This window comes from Oreochromis aureus, linkage group 19, assembly GCF_013358895.1.
Source record: "Oreochromis aureus strain Israel breed Guangdong linkage group 19, ZZ_aureus, whole genome shotgun sequence".
Classification (NCBI taxonomy): domain Eukaryota; kingdom Metazoa; phylum Chordata; class Actinopteri; order Cichliformes; family Cichlidae; genus Oreochromis; species Oreochromis aureus.
Genome location: NC_052960.1, coordinates 26,861,817 through 26,887,827, shown reverse-complemented (window position 1 = coordinate 26,887,827; position 26,011 = coordinate 26,861,817). Strand labels below are relative to the sequence as shown.

Sequence of the window (26,011 nt, the reverse complement as noted above, 5' to 3'; positions counted from 1 at the left end):
GTGCAGAACGTGATTCTCAGTAATCATGTGTTACTGGAATAAAAAGCTTAATAAACATTCAAAAGAGAAAAATTATAAATTATGCCCGTAGATACAGTATGGTAACAAATATGTTATGGTTTTAAAATGATCTTCAAATAATGCCTTTGCAGATACATGAGCACTCGAAGACACACACAACACCTGTCTGCCACGGCCAGTTTCACCAACACTGCTTTGAACCTTATTTTTATCTTGAAGAAAAGGATGACACATTTGAATTTCAAGTCAGTTATATTATATTTCTATTGCACAAAATCACAACAACCGTCACCTCAAGAGACTTTATACAGTAAGGTAAACACTCTATAATCATACAGAGACAACCCCAACACTGTCCCTGCATGAGCAAGCACTTAGTGACAGTGAGAAGGAAAAACTCCCTTTTAACAGGAAGAAACCTCCAGGAGAACCAGGATCAGGGATAGGAAGCCATCTGCCTAGGGGTGATGGAAGAGAGATAGGACACAAAAACCTCTTCATACCTCTTCACCAATACAAGAGTAATGCTGCATACAAGCTTACAAATTCATGATCATCACAAAAGAACATTATCAATTACTATCATTAATCTCGCTTGCTACACCCCTTAGGTTGCTTCTTTTGCTACATAACTGTGTGAAATCATGCAGTAGTGATCTCAGAGTAACCAACAAGCCATGAGTGAAAGAAAAAAATGCATAATTTGCTAAAATTGAGCAAAATTGGTCTCCTGTGTTAAAATTCCATTTTTTGTAGACCCATTTATCAACCCCAGTCTCCTCCCTACATTATTATAATTACTACAGCCACCAGAGGGGTTATCTTTTAGAAGTCACTTCACAATAAAACAATTGTTCATAATAACCAGTTTAAAGTCACTTCTTGGGGGCTGTCTCTTTTCATTAGATTGTTTTGTCAATTATATATTACCCATTTTAAAGTCTCTTAGCTCTTACCTTTTTACTTTATGACTTATTGATTTCTAATTTTCTTTTGATTCCTGTTTCCATATCAGGTAAGCTACCGTAGCACAGTGCCCTTACTCCAAAGTTAGACTTTTACAGAAGACTGTCTCTGGCCCCTCCCTCCAGTTCAAACAGATTCTGGCCTGTGCCAGAGACAGCTGTTCTAATATGGTCTGTCTGGTATAACGACTGACATCTTTGCACAGTAGCTTACTTTTTTTTAGCACCACAGCAGACATTTTGTCAGTCTTAATGGTAATAGGTCTAGTTTGTAGGTTCAGTGGTGTTTGCCTTTTGATATCGTAAATGGAAATAAACTAAGATTCCACACTAATTAGCATTTGCACATATTTCTGGGGAGGGAAATTTAAACACTTTCACATTAAACTGTCATGTCTTCTTCAGTGAAAGAAACAAGGAAACTACACCAACAAAGATCACCCTCTTTGCTAATCCTATTTCCTCCCTCTTTCTCTACTTTTCTTCATATTAAAACTACACTTTAAAGCACCTTGCAATCTGTCTCTTTGTTTATTCCATAACTCTTTTCATTACTTTTCCTCTATCACTTTCCACCCTATTACTTTATATCAAAGAATGACTCTGTTTATTCTCTCCCTTTCCCCCTCTCTCTCACCCTTCAACAACAACAGTGACGACCATACTTTCCTGCAGCCTCTCATCATCATCGGACGCCGTTATGAATTAACTCGGCAATAAATCAGCTGCTAAAAACCTCTGTGGGCTTCCTGCCGGCAACACACACATACGCACACGCACAAAGACAGGAAGACAGGTGATTAATTTTTGCTGGAGCTAAAAAAAAAATGTGAGAGAAAAAGTGTAGGAGGATGAAGGGGGGGGGGGGGGGTAAAGAGAAGAAGAGGGATGAGATGGAGGGATAGCGGACAAACACTTTAGAGGAGGAGGAGTTGTTTAGGGCTACAGATGAAAAATGGATGTCATCTGGCAGAGAGTATAATTTTCATACTGTTTGTCATTTATTTATCAGGGGGAACAAATAGTAAATGGAAAGACAAGGTTGACAAAATACAATACTTTTTCAACTTATGTAATCACTCCCATCTAAAAAGTTGCATTTTATTGATTTTTTGACTTTTAGTATTATTTTTTATCATTGTAACACATTCTATTTATAGCACTTGAGGTACAGCATAGCACTTAGTGTTGTTGTGGATGTATGCATCCTAACTTACAGCATAAAATAAATCATGAATGCTGTCAATTCAAACAGGAGCAAGCTGATGGCCTCATAAAAGAGTTTATCTCAATGCCAGTCCCATCAGCTGATGCCTCAGCTGATAGATTTCTACACTTCAAACAGGCAAATGTCACACAGAGAGCAGCATTTAACTTGCCTTGGCCTGCCCGCAGCTGCAAGCTGCTTTGCAACACACCTTCACCTGCACTCATTCTTTCATGGTTATGTATGACTTCATCAATTCCATTTTTATCTTTAATGCTTATTCTGTTCCATGCATGCTCTCCTGACCATCAGCTTGACTATACAGAACCATAAAAGTAAAGGAGCAAGGAGAGGCTGAGACAAAACATTACCATGTATATACAGTACTATAGCCTTTGATACAAGTCAGCTTTTGATGTATCACAGTTGCTGAAAACCAGTGCTACAGGCACGTTGTCACCATTTGTAACTCCAGCTATTAGTCAGCAAAGAAAAAGAGAAAAAAGGAAAATCCACTAAATGTTTTTGTGAGAGAAACCCGCCCCCCCTACATTTACTATATTTACGCACACAAATCTGTCCACTGTGTGTATGAAGTCAGCACTGACGGCTGCTGGGAAAGCGAGGTGCAGCCAGGCAGACGGAATTTATTTGTTCCGCAAACTTGGAAAGCATTATGTTGACGGACGACAAATATGTCTTCATGTCTGTCTGCTGTTTGCAGCTGTGCTTGTGTAGAATATGTGTGTGTGTGTGTGTGTCAGTGGACAAGGAGGTGTGTTTGACCTTGACTCAAACAGACATATTTATCATGTACCGGCTGAGTAGGTAAATGCAACACTTGTTGTGATCGGGGCATATGTGTGTGTGTGTGCATGGAGGTGTTTGGGTCTTATAAACATGAAATGAAACTGTGTCGTAAAGTTCAGCCGGGTGACTTGATGGTGTTTTAAAGAGCTTGTCATGGCAGGCGAGGTGTGCGTGTGTATGTGTGTGTGTCATGTCGTAAAGTTCAGCGAGGTGGGTCGATGGCTTTTTAAAGAACTTGTCAGCTGAAAGGAGGAGATATGTGTGTTTGTGTGTGTGTGTGTGTGTGTGTGTGTGTGTGTGTGTGTGTGTGTGTGTGTGAGAGAGAGAGAGAGAGAGTGAGAAGGCGTGTGTGCCTGACTATTTTAAGAGCATGTAAGCAGAGAGCACGCTGGGAAGGTCACTGAATGGCTGAGGGTCAACTGGAGGTCAAACTGGCCATCAGTCATGTCACAGGACAAACTGTTGCCAGGCAGATTTACTGTCTGACTTAATTGCCGGTGACAGTACTATAAGCAGAGATGTGTTGGTAGGATGCTTGGTCCCCCAAATCCATTTCAACCATCAGAAACTACTATGTTAGTCCTGAAACAATACAAAGGACTATTTCAACTTCAAAAGAACAAGACGTCCACATCAGAAGGTAGGTGTGTCATGGTGGCAAAAGACTTTTGACCTATATGGCCAGAGTCTAGTCTGCTACCATTTTAAAATGTAGCTTTCACTGTTTGGCCAGGTTTAGGCATAGAGAGTGATGTTTAAAATGATTTAAAACCTCACTAATACATTTCTATAACTTTAGTTTAGACAGGACATAAGGTGAAACTGAGCCAAGATACTGGCAGCTCGACTGATCTCTAGCTAGCCCAAATTAGCGCATGGTCCAGCAGATACCTTTCTCCATATTAAATTGACCAATTTCATGTGGGTAAGACTGTTTAAGCTGTTTCCCTCTACAATTACTGTTGCCGCTGCAAGCCACTTTCCAACCCATCCGTATCCCACCTCTTCCATTTAATGCTATTCATATTCCATGATTCAGCTATGTTCTGTCCTGCATAGGGCAGGGTTGTATTCTTTTTTTACCTTGACTTGCTTAAAAAGGCTGACATGTATTCATGCATGCACCTGTCCATCTTCTCTAAATAAAAAAATATTATACAACCAAATTATAATCAGTCAATATCTTCTCCTAGCACCACTGGAACAAAAACATCAACTGTCTAATATGTTTAGATTCTCAAACAACCTGACAATCACGAACTTTTGGAGGCTGTGTTTTCAGTCTCCACACATTTGTCAGTTTTCATGCAAATAATAGTCATAAATATAGTTAATGTCTTCGGGGAGAGGAAAAAATGTACAGTTCACTGAACTACAGATATTTAAGACCCTAAAAAGCCAAAATGAGTGGCTCAGAGAAAGGCAAAATATTCTAAGGTCCTAACTGTAAACAACAAAAGTACAGAAGCTGTTCTAACTGCTTGGTTTAAAACATTTTTTTATTATTAGTCTTTTATTTATCCAGGTAAAAATCTCATTTCCAAAAGAGACCTGGTTATTAAAGGTGGTTACAGGCTACTTCTGAGCAGTTTCCTGCCAGATCTGCATGATTTTTCAAACCAGCATGGGACTATTTTCAGAACAGCATGAGACACTCAGACAAAATATAACATGCAAAAACCGAATAAAATATACTTAACACACCAAATGTTTCTTATTGTGTTGTGTCACTATATTCCTCAGAGACCAAAGTCTGTTTATTTTATGCCTGCAATCATTTGATTGAACAGAAATCCATTTTTTGTTCCATTTATATTTCACAATATAAACCCTGCTTAATTTTTCTGCTCTTTCCTGATATCTGAGTATCTGTTTACATGATCAGCTCATCCATCTGCAGAGGCCAAACTGAGAGGAAGAATATTTCAGCTTGCACTTCACAAAAATAAAATCCACACTGGAATGTCTCTGATGAGATAAAGAGAAACACAGCGAGCAATATGAAAATAAAGAGATGAAGGCAGTAGATAAATGATTCAGGAGCGCCGTGAGGTAGACAACTGGGAAATCTGGGGAGGTTTGAGGTCCTGACCACTGATAGCCATCACAGACAACCGATAGAAATCTTTTTATATATAAATAAACACACACACATACGATGGGTGTAAAGTTTAACACTGTGCAAATGTAAGTTTGGTTCAAATGGACATTGTATAACAATTTTAAATTAACCTGTTTTCTTTTATTTCAAATTGATTTAAAAACAATAAGAATGCCAGTAATTACAAAAATGGTAAATATCAGCGCACTAAGGCGCACTTAAAATCCTTTAATGTTCTCAAAAATCGACAGTGCGCCATAGAAAACAGAATTTATTAAATTTAACAGAGTTAGAAGTTAGCAGGAAGTTAGCTCGCTAGTTTCCACCTAAACATGATCTGACTGAGAGATTTCTAAAAAAATTAAAACGTACAGCTCTGTTATCACTTCCAACGTAAATGAAGACAGAAAACTAAACAGCAGTGACGTTTGTAGGGTTACTGAAGTTAGACTAGCTGGTATATAATGATGTGCTACGTGATCGCTAGCGACATAGCTATGTTAGCATAACATAAACTTTTTTCCACTTGATAAAAGTTAACGGGAGGCTTCCCAATAGTTAGGGACAAATGCAATCACTGGCTGGATTGGCTGGATTCTGTAAACGGACCAAACCAAAGTCAGGAGAACAACTGAGATAATCCATCCACAATATGAGGTTAGTCATTAATATACTGCAACAACATGGGAATAGAGCAGCTGCGAGAGAATTCAACATTAATGAATCAATGATACTGAAGTGGAGGAAGCAAGAAGAATGAGTTGAGTAAAGTTTGACTTCTCTGACTTTTGTTTCGCTTAATGCGCCTTATAACCCGGTGCGCTCATGAATGAAAACAGACCCGTTCATCGACAGTGCGCCTTATAATCCAGAACGCCTTATAGTCCGAAAACTACGGTAATCAGCCGGGCATTGGACAATCCCCATATATCTGATTCTTACTACTTCCTACTACTGGTTCAGTTTGTGGAGGTTGCCAATGTCATTGTGTTTTATTATTTGACTTTAAAGTACACTCAGAACATGTTCCTAAATAAAGTTGTATTAAATTAAAAAAAAATAACTCCAAACTAGTAAATACAGCATACCGCAATTGCAGAATTTAGTGGACTGGTAGGAGATCAGTGGGGTTTAAAGTGTGATGAGGCCATGCTCGTCTTCTGGACAATATTACGCTTCTAAGGCAGGGGTGGGGAACTCCAGGCCTCAGGGCCGGTGTCCTGCAGGTTTTACACTGTAAAAAAAATCCTAATATAAAAGTATTTTACTGTGTATTTTACAGTTTTGTTCTGTTCTTCTAGAATGTCATTAAATTTACATAAATAGACTGTGATTTCACATTTCAAATGTAAATTAACGTAAAATCACTGTAATGTAATAAAACATAATGTTCTTGTTTTTTAAATGTATTTGTCTGTACATATGCATATTTAGATTGTTAAAATACATTCACAAATGTATCATGATTTCACAAATATGTGTCCATTATTTGAAAGATTGAACTGTTAAATTCAAATGTAATGCTATGGAAAAATATATAAAATAATTCTCATAAACTTTTTTTACATCAAATAATTATTATCATTAGTGCTACTTAGAGCGATCATGGCTCAAGAGTTGGCAGTTTGCCTTGTAATCAGAAGGTTGCCGGTTCGAGCCCCGGCTCGGACGCTCTCGGTCGTTGTGTCCTCGGTCCACTTCACCTACCGCCTACTGGTGATGGCCAGAGGGGCCGATGGTGCGATATGGCAGCCTCGCCTCTGTCAGTCTGTCCCAGGGCATGCAATCCATTATTATTTAAACCAACTGTTAACTGTATATTTCTGTACATTTTCGTATTATTATTCATATTGCCACATTCATTGACCTTGTTTATAGGTAATTTCATTGTTTAATCACATTAACATGTTCCTAATTTAATGTTTAAAAGCACTTGAAAAAGGCAAAATCCCATGTAACATTAGGGCAACAAACTGTATTGTCATTACTGAAAATAACCGTATTTTTATGAGAAAGTTATTTTATGTTATTTTATGGTATTATTTTGGCGCCCCATCTGCCGGAATATTACTGTTTTTCTAGGATTTTTTTTTAACAGTGTAGATATCACCCTGGGTCAACTCACCTAAATCGAGTGATTAGTTCATTACCAGGCCTCTGGAGAACTTCAAGACATGCTGAGGATGTAATTTAGCCATTTAAATCAGCTGTCTTGGATCAAGGACACATCTAAAACCTGCAGGACACCGGCCCTTGAGGCCTGGAGTTCCCCACCCCTCGTCTAAGGCCTTAGCCTGAGGCGTAGAGATTAATGGGTGACCACTTGGCAATCTTGCTGGTTGGTAAGTGGTTGCTGTAAAAACTCATAATTTATCAGAAACTAATAATATCCTTCAAAAGTAAAGGTATGCCTATCTAACACATTTCAAATGATGCGACTTTTATAATGAACGGGAATGTTCTCCCTTTTCCGATTTTCAGCATATTGTGAGTATTTGGAGACAAGTTGGAGTCTTCCACTCAAACTGCTAGTGACCAAAGCAATGGAAGGAGATTTCCAGTGCAGCACCATACTCGGGTTTTTTTTTTTTTACGACCAGTTTCACACTTGTGACTGCCAGAAACATCCAGCAACCATTTGACAATCAGTCAGTGAACACACATTTTCACCAAGCAATTGCTTCCATGAAAGCAGGTTGCGAGCAACCACTCACAACTGGTTGAAGAATAATATCTTCAACCCAGCTGCAGTGCCCATTCCGTGTCAGGTTCCAAAAATCAAGAGGTGCGCTACCACCTGAAGTGAGTCAAAACTGTGTTCTGCTGTGCAACAGGGCCGTAAAACGAACTAAGAAAGATTTTAGAATGTAATGTAAAAGTATTTACAATCACTTTGTATGGTTTACAAAGTAATATGCAAGTGACTCAAAACTGTAATTACATATAGTAATTGCTAGATATGTGTGTAGTGAAGAATTCACTCAAAACATCTGATTTAGTAAGTTATAGTGTGTTGGAAATAGCTGCTGTTTCTGAGGGTTTAAATGATCAAATTCTGACATATTATTTAAAAGGGCCAAAAATAGAGAAAGGGAAAGAATATGAATGAGGGACCAAAAGGGAGAGAGAGAGAGAGAAAGAGAGAGAGTAATACAGCTAAAGAAAAGATAGAGCTCTGTCTCCTTCTCATCTTTATCTATTTAATCTTACTGTCCCTCTGTCCTCTGACAGTCTCTCTCTGTTCCTCTTGTTCCTCTCTCTTCTCCCTCATCTTTCAATTCAGCCATTCAGGTGACCCACAGCCGAGGTTCCACCCCGTCAACTCAGGCGAGGACGAGAACACACACACACACACACACACACACACACACACACACGCATGCACGCAAGCACAAAAGGCCCTTCAGGAGGAGGGTAATTGCTTCCATTGCGATGGGAAAGGAAGGCAGAGAACAAGTGTCACTTTGGATTAAGCCCCGCCTGCTGACACAGCCATGGTGGTGAAACCCCTGCTCGCTATGTGTGTGCATGTGCGTGTGATCACTGATCAGGGGACTGAGTGCCAAATCCAATCTACCTACTGAGAGAGAGAGGGAGAGAGAGAGAGAGAGAGAGGAGGGAGGGGGAAAAGAGGTTGAAAGAAAAGCTGGAAAGGTAGAGGAAAAGGAAACTGAATATAAAGAGATATATAAAATACATTAAAGAGGGTGTAAACAGAAGAAAAAGAGTAGAAGGACAACAGCGGTAAGATGATGTCAAAAGGGGATAAAAGAAGCCCAAACTCTTATTAATAGAGGGAGAGAAGAAGGGCAAAAAATGAATTAAAGAGGAAAAATAATGAAATAAGCAATAGGGCAGCAATTTAGGTGGAATAATTTTCTGATAAATATGCAGTATCAAGTACAGGGAGGAAAAGATTCAGTGACCATACTGATTACGAAGACACAATAACCAGGTGGTCTGCAGAAATAAAGCCAACAAATTACAGGATTAAAACTTGCTGTGACTTTGTGTGTGTCTGTGGCTGGGTGAGTGAGATGATGGTGTGGAGAAAGGGAGCCTTGATTTTTCTGCATATGTTTGCACATATGTATACCCAACAACCAACCATTACGTGTTTAGTTAGTCCTGTTGTGAGCAAACAACAGAATGCAGCTCACTGTGTTTGTGTTGGTGTGTAGAGGCACTAACATGACAACAAGAAAGAAAGAGAGAGAGAAAAATGCAGGGAACAGTGTGAACTTAGGAAAACACTCTCATGTGGAGTTATTGTGTATTATTTCAGTTCAATTCTATTTTATTTATACAGCACCAAATCACAACAATTGTTGCCTCAAGGCGCTTTAAAATGTAACGTAAAGACTCTTCAGTAATGCAGAGAAAGCAGAGAAAATCCCAAGGATTATATGAGCACTTATGAGCAAACTCTTTGGTGACAGTGGGAAGGAAAATTCCCTTTTAACAGGAAGAAACCTCCAGCAGAACCAGGGTCAGAGAGGGGTGGCCATCTGCTGCGACTGGTTGGCAGTGAGGTGAGGAAAACGGAAAAAAGGGACAGCGTTGGCATTATGGACGGGTTACAGAGGGTCCAGGCTTATCCACAAAGGTTGTGCCCCCTCAGCTGAATTCTAGTGGCATCTTTTTAGCGCTAAAAGTTAAATTGAGTCAATGAAAAGGATAAAAAAAACACGTTACTAATACGTTTATGCAGTAACACAGAGGCTCTGTTTTTCTCATTTGTTTAGGTTATGTGCAATCATGTGTGAATGGACAAAGTCTAGGTAGCAGTACTAATGCACTCTCACCTATTCTCCTGTTTTTTCAATGTTATTATCATTTTTTTAAATAATTGCCTTCTCTCTCTGGTATGCCAGATACTTACTTATACCAACACAGCTTGGCTTTTCTACCATTGCCATACAGTCATTGTAGTAATAGCAGATTATACCATTACATTGAATGAAACATTTAAAGTTTAACCTCCCACTCCCTTCTTTTTAGTATAAACCCTGCATTATCTTTTTGAATAAACTTTATTCATCTATTAATGCACAAACAGAGTGGAGGATTTTTTTTATGTCCATGGTTTGCTCTCTAAATGGTCACCAGTTAAATGCCCCATATAGTGAGCAGAGAATCCACAGTGTCTGGCTGCTGGAAGTTAATGCAGTAATATAAAAGCTCACTAAAAATCCAATAGTTTTTCCTGGTTTTAAAGGCTACTGCATACTATATCATACAGACAACTGCCAGTTCGCAGATCACACCACGCTTGTGAATTTGATTTGAGTAGTGTAAGTACATAGCCATATTTTTTTTGCCCAATACTAAAACAGGACAGATACATTTAGCATCGCACACCCCCCTTTAAAATGCTCAACAGTGACATAATAGCAGCCATGCAAAAGAGTTTTCCAGAAATACAAGATTATCAAATCAATCTTAGCTCTTAGACTATCATATCATATATACGTTCTGCATACTGCTCGATTTTATTGTTTGAGGTGCAAACTGAATAAAAAATTTGTATTAAAGAAATAGATAGCAATGATTTTTAATGGAATTTGAAGGTGTATGTAATCTGCCTCTATGAAGATACCCTGGCTTTACCTCCTACAGCTAAATACACACACACAGCATCATTTAATCATTCTCCACTAAGATTCTGTCAATGGAGGGATCATCATGAATTCCAACAGAGAAGTGGTGCTACATCGAAATAGAATCGAAATAGCAAAGCAGCAGGAGCAGTGTGAAAAAGATAACTATTAAAAACATTTCAAAAATGTGTGGTTTAATTTCTAGAGAGGCTTGACTTCATAAAACAAAAACTTAAGAAAGACTATGACTCGTTTAAACATATTTCATTTTAACCTTTAGAAAACTAGTATTGTGTCAAGCTCTGAATGCAGTCACAAATGTCGTTAATGGTATACATTTACATTTACTGTTCAGATAAGCTTGCATTTGTTAACCAGAAAACAATAACCAATAAACAAATACAAAAACATGCATTTCTCTGCAATACAGTATTCTTTGTGATGATACTGTTAGTTATTTTGGCTTCATTTTTCTCTCTAGAATATGTTCTACAGCAAGCACTGTACTGTAGGACAGTGCAGACACAAGACAGTGCAACAGAAAAGTGCAATAATGACAGTGGGTTGTGCAAAACACTGAGCATTGTGCAAAAAGTAACTATGTATGAAGGTGTGTGTGTGTGTGTGTGTGTGTGTGTGTGTGTGTGTGTGTGTGTGTGTGTGTGTGTGTGTGTGTCAGTCCAGTTACTGAATGTTCAGGAGTCTGACGGCTTGGGGAAAGAAACTGTTTCGCAGTCTGGCAGTGAGGGCCCGAATGCTCTGGTACCTCTTTCTAGAAGGGAGAAGGGTGAAGAGTGTGTGTGAGGGGTGTGTGGCGTCCTCCACGACGCTGGTGGCTTTGCAGATGCAGCGGGTGCGATCTGATACGGTGCAGTTACCATACCAGTCAGTGATGCAGCTGCTCAGGACGGTGGTGAGAATGGATGGTGGGAGACGGGCTTTTCTTTGCTTCGACAGGAAGTAGAGACGCCGTTGGGCATTTTTAGTTATGGACCTGGTGGTGAGGGACCAGGAGAGGTTCTCCACCAGGTGTACACCAAGGAATTTGATGCTCTTGACCACCTCCACAGAGGATCCATCAATGTTAATTTGACAGTGATCTCTCTGTGCTCGCCTGAAGTCAACAATCATCTCTTTTGTTTTGTCCACGTTTAGAGACAGGTTGTTGACTCTACACCAGTCTGTTAGCGGTTGCACCTCCACTCTGTATGCTAACTCATCGTTCTTGCTGATGAGAACCACCACAGTCATTTCACTGGCGAACTTGATGGTGTGGTTCAAACTGTGCTTTGCTGCACAGTCATGAGTCAGCAGATTGAACAGCAGTGGGCAGAGTACACAGCCCTGAGGAGCTCTGAAAGCACTTCATCATGATGGGTCTGAGTGCAGCAGGACATTAATCACTGAGGCAGGAAACTGGGCACTTCTTTGGCACAGGAACAAAGATGGTGGCCTTGAGGCATGTTGGGACAACAGCAGTGCTCAGGTAGAGGTTGAAGATATCAGTGAGGACATCTGTCAGATGGTCTGCGTAGGTTAACTGTGCGAAGAGTTTTTCTCACACCAGGCGAGGTCAGACACAGAACCTGGTTGTTGTGGGGGGTGGACTTCTTCACCAAGATGTCATTCTGAACATCAAACCGTGCATAGAAGTTGTTCAGCTCATCTGGTAGGGAGGCGTCACCATCTCAGGCAGATGTTATCTTCCTGTAGCAGGAGATGGCCTGGATGCCCTGCCACAGCTGCTGTGTGTCGCCGCTGTCCTGGAGGTGGCTGTAGATTCTTCTGCCATGCACGTGCTTCACTGCTCTGATGGCTTGAGACAGTTTGTCCCTCGCTGTTCCCATGACCGTGTTGTCATCTGCTCTGAAGGCAGAGTCTCGAGTCTTTAGCAGCTAATGCACTTCTGCAGTCATCTACAGATTCTGGTTGGAGCGTATTATGACAGTCTTGGAGACTGACATTATCGATGCACTTGCTGATGTAGCTGGTCACAGATGATGTTTACTCCTCCAAGTTGGTGTGGTCGCCATTTGTTGCAGCCTCCCTGAACATGTACCAGTCAGTGTGGGTTGGATGTTCACTGCTGTAATGAGCACAGCAGTGAATTCCCGAGGTAAATATAAAGGTCTGCATCGAACAGTCATAAAATCTACCAGCGATGAGCAGTAATTGGAAACTAGCACAAAGTTCTTGCACCATTCCATGTTGATGTAGACACTCAAGACACCACCGCGAGTCTTGCCGCACAGAGCTGCATTTCTGTCAGCACGAAATGAGGTGAGCCTGTGTAGCTCAATGGAAGTGTCTGTAACTCTGTCACTGAGCCATGGTTCTATGAAAACAAAGATGCCCAGTTCCTAAATTCCCGCTGAGTAGTCCGCTGTAGTCAGATATACTCCAGTTTATGGTCCAGTGAGCAAATGTTTGAGAGCAGGATGGATGGGAGAGCCGGCCAGCTTGGATTTGCTCTTAGCCTAGAACAGACCCCAGCGCATTTGCCGCGCTACCACTTCCTTGCGCAACGCTTTTGGGAACCCATCCATTGGCCATCAGCATCAGACAACGCTGAAGTCTAGAGGGCTTGTTTCCTTAGCAACCAGAGGATGCGCAGCGCTTCCACCAGTTCCTGGTCAGTTTTGTATGATGCTTGTAACTTAGGAGAGTTTGCCGTTGGTAAACACAACCACCGCTTGTTCTGGTATCCATGTGGCTCAGAAGTCCCAATGAAACATGTTTATGTCATACTATGTTAAGTCTATTTGGAAACATGTCTGTCCTTTGCACAGAGATGCATCCTGTCACCTCCCAATGAGCAAGATATTTTAAAGTTTTCACACTTTTCTCTTTTAGCAACAGTTTTTATATATGTTTATATATTTCCACAGACAGTAAAGTATGTTTATTTTATATTTTTCTTTGTAAATGGACTGGTTCTTGTATAGTGCTTTTCTACTCTGAGTACTCAAAGCGCTTTACACAACTCGCTCATTCACCCAATCACACCAACACTTTTTAGTGCTCTCTAGCTAACATTCATACACACATTCACACTCAGATGGATGCATCGGAGAGCAACCTGGGGTTAGTACCTTGCCCAAGGATATTTGGCATGCAGACTGGAGCAGACTAGGATCGAACCACCAACCTTCCGGTTAGTAGGTGACCTGCTCTACCACCTGAGCAGGTCATTTGCAGCATTCTGTTTGAGTTTGCAGATAAATTTCTTACTTTTACAAACAAGCTTTAGTAATGTGCCTGCCATCATATATTGTCCTTGATGAACACCTTTTATGACAGCCTTATCGTGATGCTTTTTATCTCCTTTTGTCTTTAAAATGGAAAATTGCATTTGCATTTGATAATCCCTAAAAATGCAGATTTGAAAAAAAGGGACTTAATATGTATTTTGAAAAATAAAACAGCAACCATATTCACACTGAATTATTGAGTTTATATACATAATATATTACAAAATAGATTTTTAAAACCCGTTAATTTCCCCTGTCATTTAGCCAATGATATCATTTATTCACTGAATGTTTATAATGTCCATTTTAGCTTCCAGACATTTAGTCATTTAATTTGACAACAGCAGTTATCTCCTTTAGAAGTAAACTTTAATGCGTCCATTCATTAATGCACAGCACAGCACAATTAAGCAAAGCTCATATGACTAATATGATAATGAACATTATGGGGTAATAATGTGAATTTTATGGATATGAGTTGAGCATATTAATTACTAAAGATGAATGGTTACGAGAATTAATAACAAAATCCAACTTACATAAATGCAGGGGAGCAAATTACAAGGAGGCATCTTGTAAGAAACAGAGTTTTCAGTGTCAACCATTAATAAAAACAAAACAAATACACCCAAACTAAACACATTAATGAACGCAGCCTCCATAATTCATGTTGGGAAATCAATCAGGTGCTGCTTGGGTATCATATTTCAGTTTAATCTGCCAGCTGAAGGAAAATAACAGACGATTTTCTTTAGTGGTGTTCCTGCCATTCGTGTAAGGCTTCAGCCATAGTACCGTCTATGGAGTTATGACTCAGATGAGTTACATCTAACTATAGTGGTATTTATCGAGTGGATATCACTTTATAGCCACTCCAGAGGTTAGTAGGCTGGAGTATACTACAACATCACAAAATATTTCCAATACTCAAGTTCACAAAGCCGGTATGAGCAGAAAATTAAGGATGTAGAAGTATGGGTTGTTGATGGCATGTAACATGTCTGTCTATCTGACATTAAACGTGAATCCTCCCAAAAACCTTCAAATAAAGCCTTTTAGTTGCTTAGTGTTGTTATTTATGGATGGCAAAGAATGTGAATTGGGATTTTACAGAATTGTCCAATACAACCTTTTTATCTGGCATCTTTGTGCCACTTTCAAAACTGGTCATCTTATTTTATGCCTGCAGTAGATTCTGAATTGATAATGTGGGTTTATTTTCTTATCCTGTACCAGGTAAATATTTTCCTTATAGCATTTATCTTATAAAATTGCAATGCCCTTTCCTAAGATGGACCTTTAAAATAGATAAAAGTTCAATTAAATTACACATTGGACTGTACAGGACACAAACTCATCTGTAGATATAGTCATATGAAAAACTAAGAACAGCCTTACTGTTTCCACAGAATTCACGAAGGTAAACAACATGCTTATTTTAATGCACTCGATTAACTGATCACCAGCTAGGTTTTGGCATTTTGCTGGTTTGGAGCATTTGGGTGTGAGTGAACAAAATCCCGAAATGTTCCCAGGAGCGGACGTCCCAGCAAATTCACCCCGAGGTCAGAGAAATTTTACAAAGAGTTACATCTCAGACTGCACAGGCTGCAGTTATTGGATTAAATGTTAAAGTTCATGAGATTACAACTAGAAAAATGCATCTTTCACCATCTTAAAATGCTCTGATTGTAGCCATTCCCCAACTCTCTGTGAATGGTATTCATGTCCATTGATCAATGGTCACTGAACAGTGATCAATGGTCTTTGATCAGTGGTTGTTGATCAATGGTCAACTCATGGTCAAGGAACTGACCTCACGCCCCATTGTTCATTCAGTGGGCTAGTTTCAGTCATTGTGCAAAGGTTCTGTTTATAAGGTTGGGGAAACCTGCAGTCAGCTGAGACTGAAGAAGTTCCACTGAAAATGCTACGTTCAGATGAACAGAACCAACTTTTTTTGATTTCCTTACCTGGATGATTGACCATGCATCACGACAAAGAATGTTGCAATGGCACAGTTAAAACCACAAGCCAACTGAAATAAGTGAACTGTGCATAAAACAATACCCATGAGACTACAACATCTTCTTCACATGGCTGTAAACGCAAAAAAATCCACAACAATACTCAAGACTGTTTTCCAAGTACGTTTAAGGACATAGTTGGTTTTTTAACTTGTACCTTGTGTTATGTTGTGGTGTTCAAGCACTGGGGCAGACAATGTTGCCAGTGTGTAGGCGCAACATGAGAGTCACCAGCAGGTGGTTGGAGTAGATGGTAGCAGTACAAACCACTCAACTCTCACAGCACAGACCAAGCTAGGTTTGCTGCCACACTCATCTCTGTGGTGAGGTTTGGGCAAGGTTTAGGTTAATCGATTTCATCGATTTCACTGATTTCACTGATTTCACTGATCTCACAGATTTTTATTGAATGAAATGCTTGAAAAAACCCAAAAAGGAGTATTCAGAAAATCGACAAATGAAGAAAATCTAACTTAAACAATGAGGTTATTGATTGACAGGGAAGAGCAGACCACAGATACTGAAGGGCAGTGCCAGGGATGATGAAAGAGGGATGCAAGAAGAGGAGAAGGGCGAAGCAGCTGCACGGGAAAGTTTAATCATCTTCACCTTTACCTCCTCTGACCTTGCCCTCTCCCATTCTCTCTTTTTTCTTCTTTGCTGTGATCTTTCTTTCTCTCCTTTTGAGCTTTGTTGTTTTCCTCTCACCTTCCTTTCTGCCTGCTCCTGTCACCTACATTTCATTTCTCTCATTGGACCACCCTCTTTTCACTTTCTTCTTTCTGCTCAGCACCATTTCCCCTCCGCATCCATGCTTTTTCCTCATCTCTTCTTTCCCTTTCTTCTGTCTTTTCCTTCCCTCTCCCTTACTTTGTCTTCTTTCTTCTCTTTCCACCCCCAGTATTTGCTCTGCTCTCCTCCCACTTTTCTTCTTACGTCTCCCCCCAGCACTTTTCTTTCCCCATCTCTCCTCTCATGCTCTCCTTTGTCTCAATCCTATTTTCTTCTTTCCCTTTCCCTCACATTTCCATCCTCCTTCTCATCTCCCTTTCCTTGTCCTATCTCCCCTTTTCGCCTACAGTATGTCCTTACCTCCTCTCCTTTATTCTCCCCATATCCACATGTCCTCCCGTTACTCCTCCCCTCTCCTCCTCCTCCTCCTCCCTGGAATCAGTGGTGTGGAACAGTTCAGTATTAGCTCTGAAATTAGCAGCAGTCCCTCGTTAAAGACTTGGCAGGAGCACGCACACACACACACACACACACACACACACACACACACACACACACACACACACACACACACACACAGTAGGCAGTGTTAATGGTATAAAAGCTGCTGCCACCTCGGAGACACAAAATTACTTGAGTCCCTATTTCTCTTCATGTCTTTATCATTTCTTTTTTTTCTTTCTCGTACAGCAATCTGTCTGCCTCTTCCTCTCATCTCCTTTTTTCTTTCCCTCCATCGCTCTCTCTCATCTCCATCACTTCCCCGCTCACTTCCTGTATCTCTCCTTGTCCTCCTATAACCTTCAAACAAAGAGACAACTCTCTCTCTCTTTCTCTCTCCTCCTCCTCCTCTCTGGCCGACAGCCAGCAGACAGTGAATGAGTCTTCCTCCCCTGACAGCCTCCATCATCATCCTCTTTCTTTTCTTTTTCTCTCTCCTTCTACTCTTTTTCACATACCTCCTTCCCTCTTTCCTTTTAATATCTCTATTCTTGCCAATTTTTCCTTTCCTAATACCTTACCACCTTAAACCATTCCTTCCTTCCTTTCGGTCCTCTAGAATTGGCTTTTTTTGTCTCTCCAAAGTTTCTTGACACTCTTTTAAATATTTTTTATTGCAGCCATGCCTTTTGTCTTCTCTTTTCTGCTCATCTGTCTTACCTTTCCAGCCCTCTCACCTATCTCCTAACTTCCACTGCTACCACTTGCTTGGCCCCTCATGTGATGCTCCCTTATGTGAGACTCTTATTGGCAATGTCTTCTAAAGGCATTCTTATGAAAATTATTTATAACACTGGTTCCTAATCTGTTGCTGCTTAAGATTTTCCTAGGTTTAATGTTTATTTTTGATTAGAGCGCCAAGAGAACTGAAACAGATGCACTGGCATTGAAGTACAAAGGTACTACAAAGTACTCTTCTCAGAGTAGAGCATGAACTTTCCTCATTATGTTTAAAGAAATGTATTTTGCGCCTTGGTTTCCATCACTTTTCACGAATTTGATAATTTTTAGATGATTTCCACATGACATTATTGCTCAAGTGGAATCACACTCACACATGCGCGTACACACACACACACACACACACACACACACACACACACACACACACACACACAGCAGTGCGCTGTAGATAACAAGACGGTTGCATTGCTGGCCAAGGCAGAGTCAGGACCCGACAGAGGGATGCCTGTGTGTGTTTACGTGTGCACCATACGTGCTTGAGGTGTTTATGTACTTGTATGTGTGTGTGTGTGTGTGAGAATGAGAAGCAAAGAGGTATTTTGGCAGAATATCGCACGCACACACACGCGGAGTGTGGGGTAACCTCTCCACAGGCCTCTGAGCTCTACAGCGTTAATTAGTTTGGCACCGGAGTCAGAACAACATACCTTTGGCCTACAACACTCCCCCTACATGCGCACATGTGCAGCCAAACACACACACACACACATCTATACGGCACTACAACGAAACAAGAAAGTGATGCACGCTGTTCCTGATGTGAAGCTGGAGAACGTATACACCCACACAACCATCATAGATGGCTGCATTCCACTGCCTCCTTCTGTAGACGATGGTTTACTACCACAGCTTGCTGGGATACTTTCTCTGCTATTTCAAATTAACATGCTGGTGAAAGATGTGTTTGTTTAGGCATTGCAGTAGTGAAAAAAATAAGCTTTAGCAAGACCTAACTCTGGAGATAAGCTGACCCTCAGAAGAGGAAGGGTTTGCAGCCGATGTTATCATGTTACACAATCATGGCTGAAATAGCAGTAAGATGCAGAAGAAGAAAGGGTGATACGAACACAAATAAACAATTACATTGAATTGAAAATGGACCCTTTTCCTCTTCTTTGATTATTCGAGAAAAACCTTCCACCTTATTTTGCTACATATATTTGGAAATATGAAACCAATTCTATCCATTAAAATAAAATAAAAAAAACCTCTTGCTTATATATTTTATTTTCTGCCAAAAGGCAAATGGGACTGAAGGTTTGGGAAGCACATACAGAACTATCAAAAACCCAGACAGGACCTTCTGATCTAACCTACTCTAACAACATAGATCACTACTTCTCAAACAAAGTCATACTAAAACTGCAGGTACACAAAAGTACACCTGGACCCCGCCCTGCAACCACCTCATTTACCAGCCGAGTAACACAAACGCAAAGAGACACAAACAGACACACATCTGTTGGGTGCCACCCTGCCAGCATCCCCGGCAGTGATTGATCAAAGCAGGTTACAGAAGCCTGGAGCTGAGGCCAGGCTGCAAACCACACACACACACACACACACACACACACACACACAAACACACACACACACACACACACACACACACACTAAGGTTGCCTTCATTCATTTTGGATGAGCTGTCTTTCCCTCTTTTCTTTCTTTATTCTGATTTATTTTGATTTTTATAAAATGCTAGAAAATAGCAGCAATTTTCATTCTTGACAACCAAAACCAAACTCTCTCAACGCAACTCTAATCAGGTCTGGTGGGCTTTAGACCAATTTTTAACTGCAGGGAAAATAATTTGTATAAATTCTGCCCAATTCAAATACTTGATCAGTGTCTGAACAGTCCATGGAAAGAAGTTATAGTTCCACTGACTTCAGTAACTAAAACAGTCCTGACTCAGTTTGTAGATGGTTCGGAAACTTTGATAGAAAAGTAAAATCAGAGTCCCCACAAGTTAGGGAACCTGGTATTGTGAACACACACACACACACACACACACACACACACACACACACACACACATGTCTGGTTTGCTATCCTCGTGGGGACATCCCATTGACATAATGCTTTCCCTAGCCCCTTACCCTAACCCTAACCATCAAAAATGAATGCCTAACCCTAACCCTTACCCTAAACCTAACCATAACCTAATTGTAACCCTGACACTAAAACCACATTTTGAGTGTGAAAATTGCTTTCAACCCCGAGGGGACCTGGATTTTGGTCCCCACTGTGCAGAAAGTCCCCACCAGTATAGTAAATGTCAGATTTTGGTCCCCACCAGGATAGTACGAACCCGTACACACACACACACACACACACACACACACACACACACACACACACACACACACACACACACACACACACACACACACACAGTATTGGCTTCAGGCTGTTTTTCTACAGCAACCTAAAGGACATCTGCCTTACGTCCTTAGCAATGCACCAGCTCCCAGCTTGTGGTTTACGGTCTAACAGTGGACTACTGGCAAGTTGTAATCACATTACACAATGACATATCACTTCTCACAGTAACATATTTAAATTACAATCATCCAGGAGGTGCATACTGACATAAACAGCAGTTATTACATTTCAGTTAAAACTTCCAATATAGGTCAATTTAGGATAATCTGTATGGCAAGCTCAAGATGGACAGATATTATAGAAAATGATCAAACAATCTTCTTTGAGTAAGCACTTGGCAACAGTAAGAAGACTGAAACTTCAAGAACAGCAAGTGTTGCCACTTGGCAACCAGCTTGGTAACCCCTTTGGGCACTTATTTGGAGAGTTATTTTGAAAGCTCTGTTGAAATGAATAAGACAGAGCCATACTTTGATTTGAATGTTCACCGGGATATTTAAAAATGTATAATTATAGAAAAATCTATTTAAAAAATTGCAGTTCTTCAAAATGTAGTGACTTTGTTCCAAAAAAGAATAAATATGATGTATTTTCTCTTGCTGCAGTCCTTCAACTCAAGCTTCCAACTGTACAGTGCACACAGCTAATCGATCCCTGCTCTGTTGTTCATGTGAGCCTTGAATATTTTAAACTAATATTGACATTCTGAATTAAAAGTTTAAATCCCACATTGGATGTTAAACACTGATATAAAAACGTGCACGGCACCCAAACACCAGTACATCATACCTACATGTTTATCAGGCGGTCAATAAGCATGTCAAGTCGAGTCTGTCTTTTTCTACCCGGACACACCGCTCTCTGTGTAGTTTCCAGAGTTCCTCTCTTGCTCCGTGTGTGTGTGTCTTTGTGTGTCGTCCTCTCTGCCAGAGATCTTGTTTGTACAAAGCAACAGAAAGCTGAATAATTGATGCTGGACGCAGTTCACAGCACGCTCTCTCTCTCTCACTCCAGCCGTCCTACACCTCACTTTCGCGTACTTCCTAACTTCCCCTCCTGTTATTGTTATTGTTGTTATTGCTAGTGTCAATAATCATAAAAAACAAAAACAAAACAAACAAACAAAAAAATATCGAAAAAAAGCAAAAAACACACAAGTCAGGTTAGCTTCAGGAAAATAGAGCGGAGAAAGGTGATTGGTCTACAGCCACGTAAACACATACACACATTCCTATATAAGATCATGGGAATATCAAAGTATCCTAAATCACATAGCAGGACAGATATTCACATGTGTGTAATGTTTGTAACCACTCTTTATACAAACCGACTGATAGTACTTGCTGTACTGTTGTTCTATGGCAACCCACATAATATTGGGGCAGCTAATTCAGAACCAGCTGAAAGTACTAGGTAAAGGAAACTTTTTACATTAACTATATCACTGATATGAAGACCAATATCTTTTCACTGGCTAGCTAATTAACTACAGAATATGGCTAGAGCACCATCTTGGTCACTTGATTACATACCACATACAGCCAGTAACTGGCTCAGTCATTTATTCTGATTTTGAAATATTTCCTTCTATCCATGGTAAATGGACTGATGCTTACATAATGCTTTTCTACTCTCTCGGAGTACTCAAGGCACTCTATACAACATGCCACATTCACCCAATCACTTTCTCCAGGAATACTGCAGACTGGAGGAGACAGGGATTGAACCACCAACCTTGCGATCAGTAGGTAACCTGCTCTACCTCCTGAGCTACAGCCACACCGTCCGTCCGTCCGTCCGTCCATCCATCCATCCATCCATCCATCCATCCATCCATCCATCTTCTCCAAAAAGTTGATTCTGTTCATCTGGACGTAGCGTTTTGTGGGAGAAACGTTTTTGTCACTCATCCAAGTGACTTCTTCAGTCTCAGCTGACTGCAGGTTTCCCCAATCTTATAAACAGTCCAGATGAACAGAATCAATCTTTTGGAGATTTACTTTCCTGGATGATTGAGAATGCATCAAGACATCCATCCATCTTCTGTTGTTTATTTAGGTTTGGGTTGTGGGGGCCAGCATCAGACAGCTAGAAAATTAAAAGACAGCTAAACTACACAACTGAACAGATAAATGTATTGTGTGTGACTAGGTGAAAAATCTAGTTGGACATCTAACCCTTGTTGTAAGAGACGTAGGGTTTAACACAGCACAGATCACCTAATCTCTGCATATAGCTCAGCTGATGCATTTCTACACATTCAACTGGCAGATCTCTATTTGAACTGCTGTAGTCTGCCAACAGTTACTGGGCATCAGCAAGCCACTTTGCAACCCACCTCCATCCCAGCTTCATATCCACCTTTCATAATGTGTCTGACTTAATCAGTATTATATCTTTTGTCAACAATACTAACAGATATAGGAAGGAAAAATTATTAAAAACAATGGTGGCAACATAAATGAAAGCAATTGGCGGAGCCAGGGATCGCACCATCAACCCTCCAATTAGGCAAAGACCTATTCTATTTTCTGAACCACAGCCACCACAACAATGCAGATGGCACTACCATCAATGTTGACATAAACAGCACATGTCATATAGCAAAAGGTAACAAAATACGGTAAGGTAAGAAGGGAGGAAAGAAAGGGAAAAGTAATATAGAATGGCATGAAGGAGAGTGGTACATAAGGAGGCAGTGAGATATGAAGGAATGAAGAGGAAAATTAGTGTAAGGAATATATTGGAGAGAGGAAGCAACTAAAAATGATAGAATGGGAGGGGAGTGAATAGAATGGCGGTTAGAGGCAGAATGAGAGGAGGATTTGCATAAACACCCCTTGTGCTTTTGTTGGTGCAATTAGCTTCAATAGCTTTTAGCTTTTCACATCCACAATGTCTCTGTGTGGGTGTCTTCATGAAGCGAGCTGCATGCTATGATATGCCTGAGTGTGGGGAATTAGAACCAAAGAGCTGGTTACACAGAAAGAGAGAAGAGTGGAGTTTCACTACAAGGCTAGAATTCATAGAAGGACTACGTGGGCCATGCAGGGTCCCATGGGGCTAGCATGGACATTCAGGGCCATTTCTTTCTACAAGGGGCCTCAATATGAGCAATTATAACTTCAGACTTATTCCTACTCAAGGCCATAGAGGGTCGGCAGGGTTTACTGAATAGCTCACACTGTGGGGCTTAGAGAAACTCGGAGACTGCAGATCCTTTTCAGTCTTTTTATGCTATAGGCTTTAATGTAGCATAACAGTCCAGTTATGTCCCTCACAAACCAACGTGCACACAGCAGTTTTATTCTGAACTCTCAAAAATAGCACACAGTCTTCACTGGCAGGCATAAGTGCTCAGTTTTCAGATTTTGGATCCCTATGAAAACAATGTATTGCAGGTGGTGCAAATTATTTAATCATAGCAAAAACTAAAACATTTACTTTCTAAAACTACTGCATGGGGTCCCCTGAGTTCCTGGATATTACAGGGTGTTGCGATGTTGTGAGGTGATGCAATGTAACAGTAAAAATGCTACTGTTTCAACATTTTGAAATGCATGTCTATCATCAAATTCAAAATTAGCTTATAGTTAAAGAAAATCCAAATGCCAGACTTTATTATACTTTTGTACTATTTCAGTCAAATATAATTTTAAATGGTTAATTTACATCCTACATAGCTTCTCATTATTTTTTTTTTATGGGACTGCAAATTAGGTAAACTAAGCCTAAGTTTCAAAATATGCTCCCAAAGGGACTGTAACTCCCCCCAAAATACTTTGAATAAACAATTTCATGTTTTTGTCTGGCTCACACTGTAGCAGCTGCAAACATGTTTCTGCATTTTTAATTATCTCGTCCTTTCAATCCCTCTCTTTTTCACTCTCTCTCTCTCTCTCTCACACACACACACACATACAAAATCAGTGCATATGTGTGAGTTTGAGTTCTTAATCATGGCAGGACCTGGCGGACTCACTGAAGCTTCCAACAAACACAGCCGGCCTCCTGCCTGACCTACAGACACATTACCACCTCTCCTGGCCAGATGGACCTGTCTGTGTGCCCGTGTGTGTGTGTGTGCCCGTGTGTGTGTGTGTGTGTGTGTGTGCATTAGCGTCTGATGCATGTCCTTGAATGAAGACGTGATGGTCAAACTATGTGTGTATCCATGTGTGATTGCGTAAATGAGAATGAATGTGTGTGTGCTAACTAACTGGACATCCCATCAGCAGAGCATCTGTGATTTCAACTCTCCAGAGGGAGTTCCCTGTCAGCCAGACAGGTTTATATGCCCACCGGCACGACAACGGGATTGGGCGAGAGTTTTAGAGAAAGAACATCGGGGGCAAAGAGAGAGAGAAAGAGAGCGAGTGAGACAGAAAGACCATCTGAAACAGGAGAGACAGAATTGCCTTTGTCCAGCAATGATTAAGAACTTAAACCAGAAGGTGAGAGAAAATTTGTGTGTGTGTGTTTGTTTTTCCGTGTGTGTGTGTGTGTGTGTGTGTGTTTGCACTGGTATCAGCAGTCTCCTGGAGAGGAGCTGGCATGCTGGGGTAGGTATCTTAGTATCCCCTCAGCTTGCTGGCTGGTGGAGTATTTCCTAGTGGATGAGAGGGTTTGTTCCCTGTGCCTTTGGGAGAGGGAATGGGTCCTGACTGTCTGCGCTTATGCTCCACCCGGGGACTCTGTTGTCCTACTGAGAGACTACAAAGCTCGTGTGGGCAATGACAGTGAGACCTGGAGGGACCTCCCCAGTCTACGAGATCTTCAACTGGCAGATTTTGAGAGCGTGAGGTCACTGAGGCAGTTAAACAACTCCTTGGTGGCAGGGCCCCGGGGGTGGACGAGGTTTGCCCTGAGTTCCTGAAGGCCTTGAATGTTTTAGGACTCTCTTGGTTGACACACCTCTACAAAGTTGTTTGGAGATCAGGAGAGGTACCTCGAGTTTGGCAAACCAGGGTGTTGGTTTCCATCTTTAAGAAGGGGGACCGGATGTAGTGCTCCAATTATAGGGGGCTCACACTCCTCAGCCTTCCTAGGAAAGTCCATGCAGGGGTGCTGGAAAGGAGAGTCCATCCATTAGTCGAACCTCGGATAAAGGAGGAACAATATGTTTTTGTCTCAGTAGAAGAAATCTGGATCAGCTCCTTACCCTCTCTTCCACTTGGGCAATCTCAGAATCTCATCTCTGCTTTTCGCAGATGATGTGGTTCTGTTGGCTTCATCTGGTGGCAGCCCACTCTGGGTCAGCCCCAAGTTTAAGTATGTTTCACGAGTTCACGAGTGAGGGGAGAGGGAGATCAACAGACAGATTGGTGCTGTGGCTGCCGTGATGTGGATGCTGTACCACTCCATCGTGGTGAAGAGAAAGCTGAGCATAAAAGCAAAGCTCTCAATTTACTGGTCGATCTATGTCCCTACTCTCACCTATGGTCACGATCCTTGGGTAGTGACGGAGAGAACGACATCGCAAATACAAGTGGTGGAAATTAGCTTTTGTGTGAAGTGTCCCTACCCTCACCTATAATCACGAGCTGTGGGTAGTGACTGAAAGAATGAGGTCGTGAATACAAGCAGGGCACAAATGGACTTCCTCCAAAGGGTGGCTGGCCTCTCCTTTAGCGATAGAGTGAGGAGTTAGGCCATCTGGGAGGTGCT

At 41.0% G+C, this 26,011-nt stretch overlaps 1 protein-coding gene across 1 annotated transcript in view; it reads right to left on the bottom strand.

The window, feature by feature from the left end:
* Positions 1–26,011, bottom strand: part of LOC116310777 (neuronal PAS domain-containing protein 3) — a 360,308-nt gene that overhangs the window by 195,270 nt on the left and 139,027 nt on the right. The window lies entirely within an intron of this gene.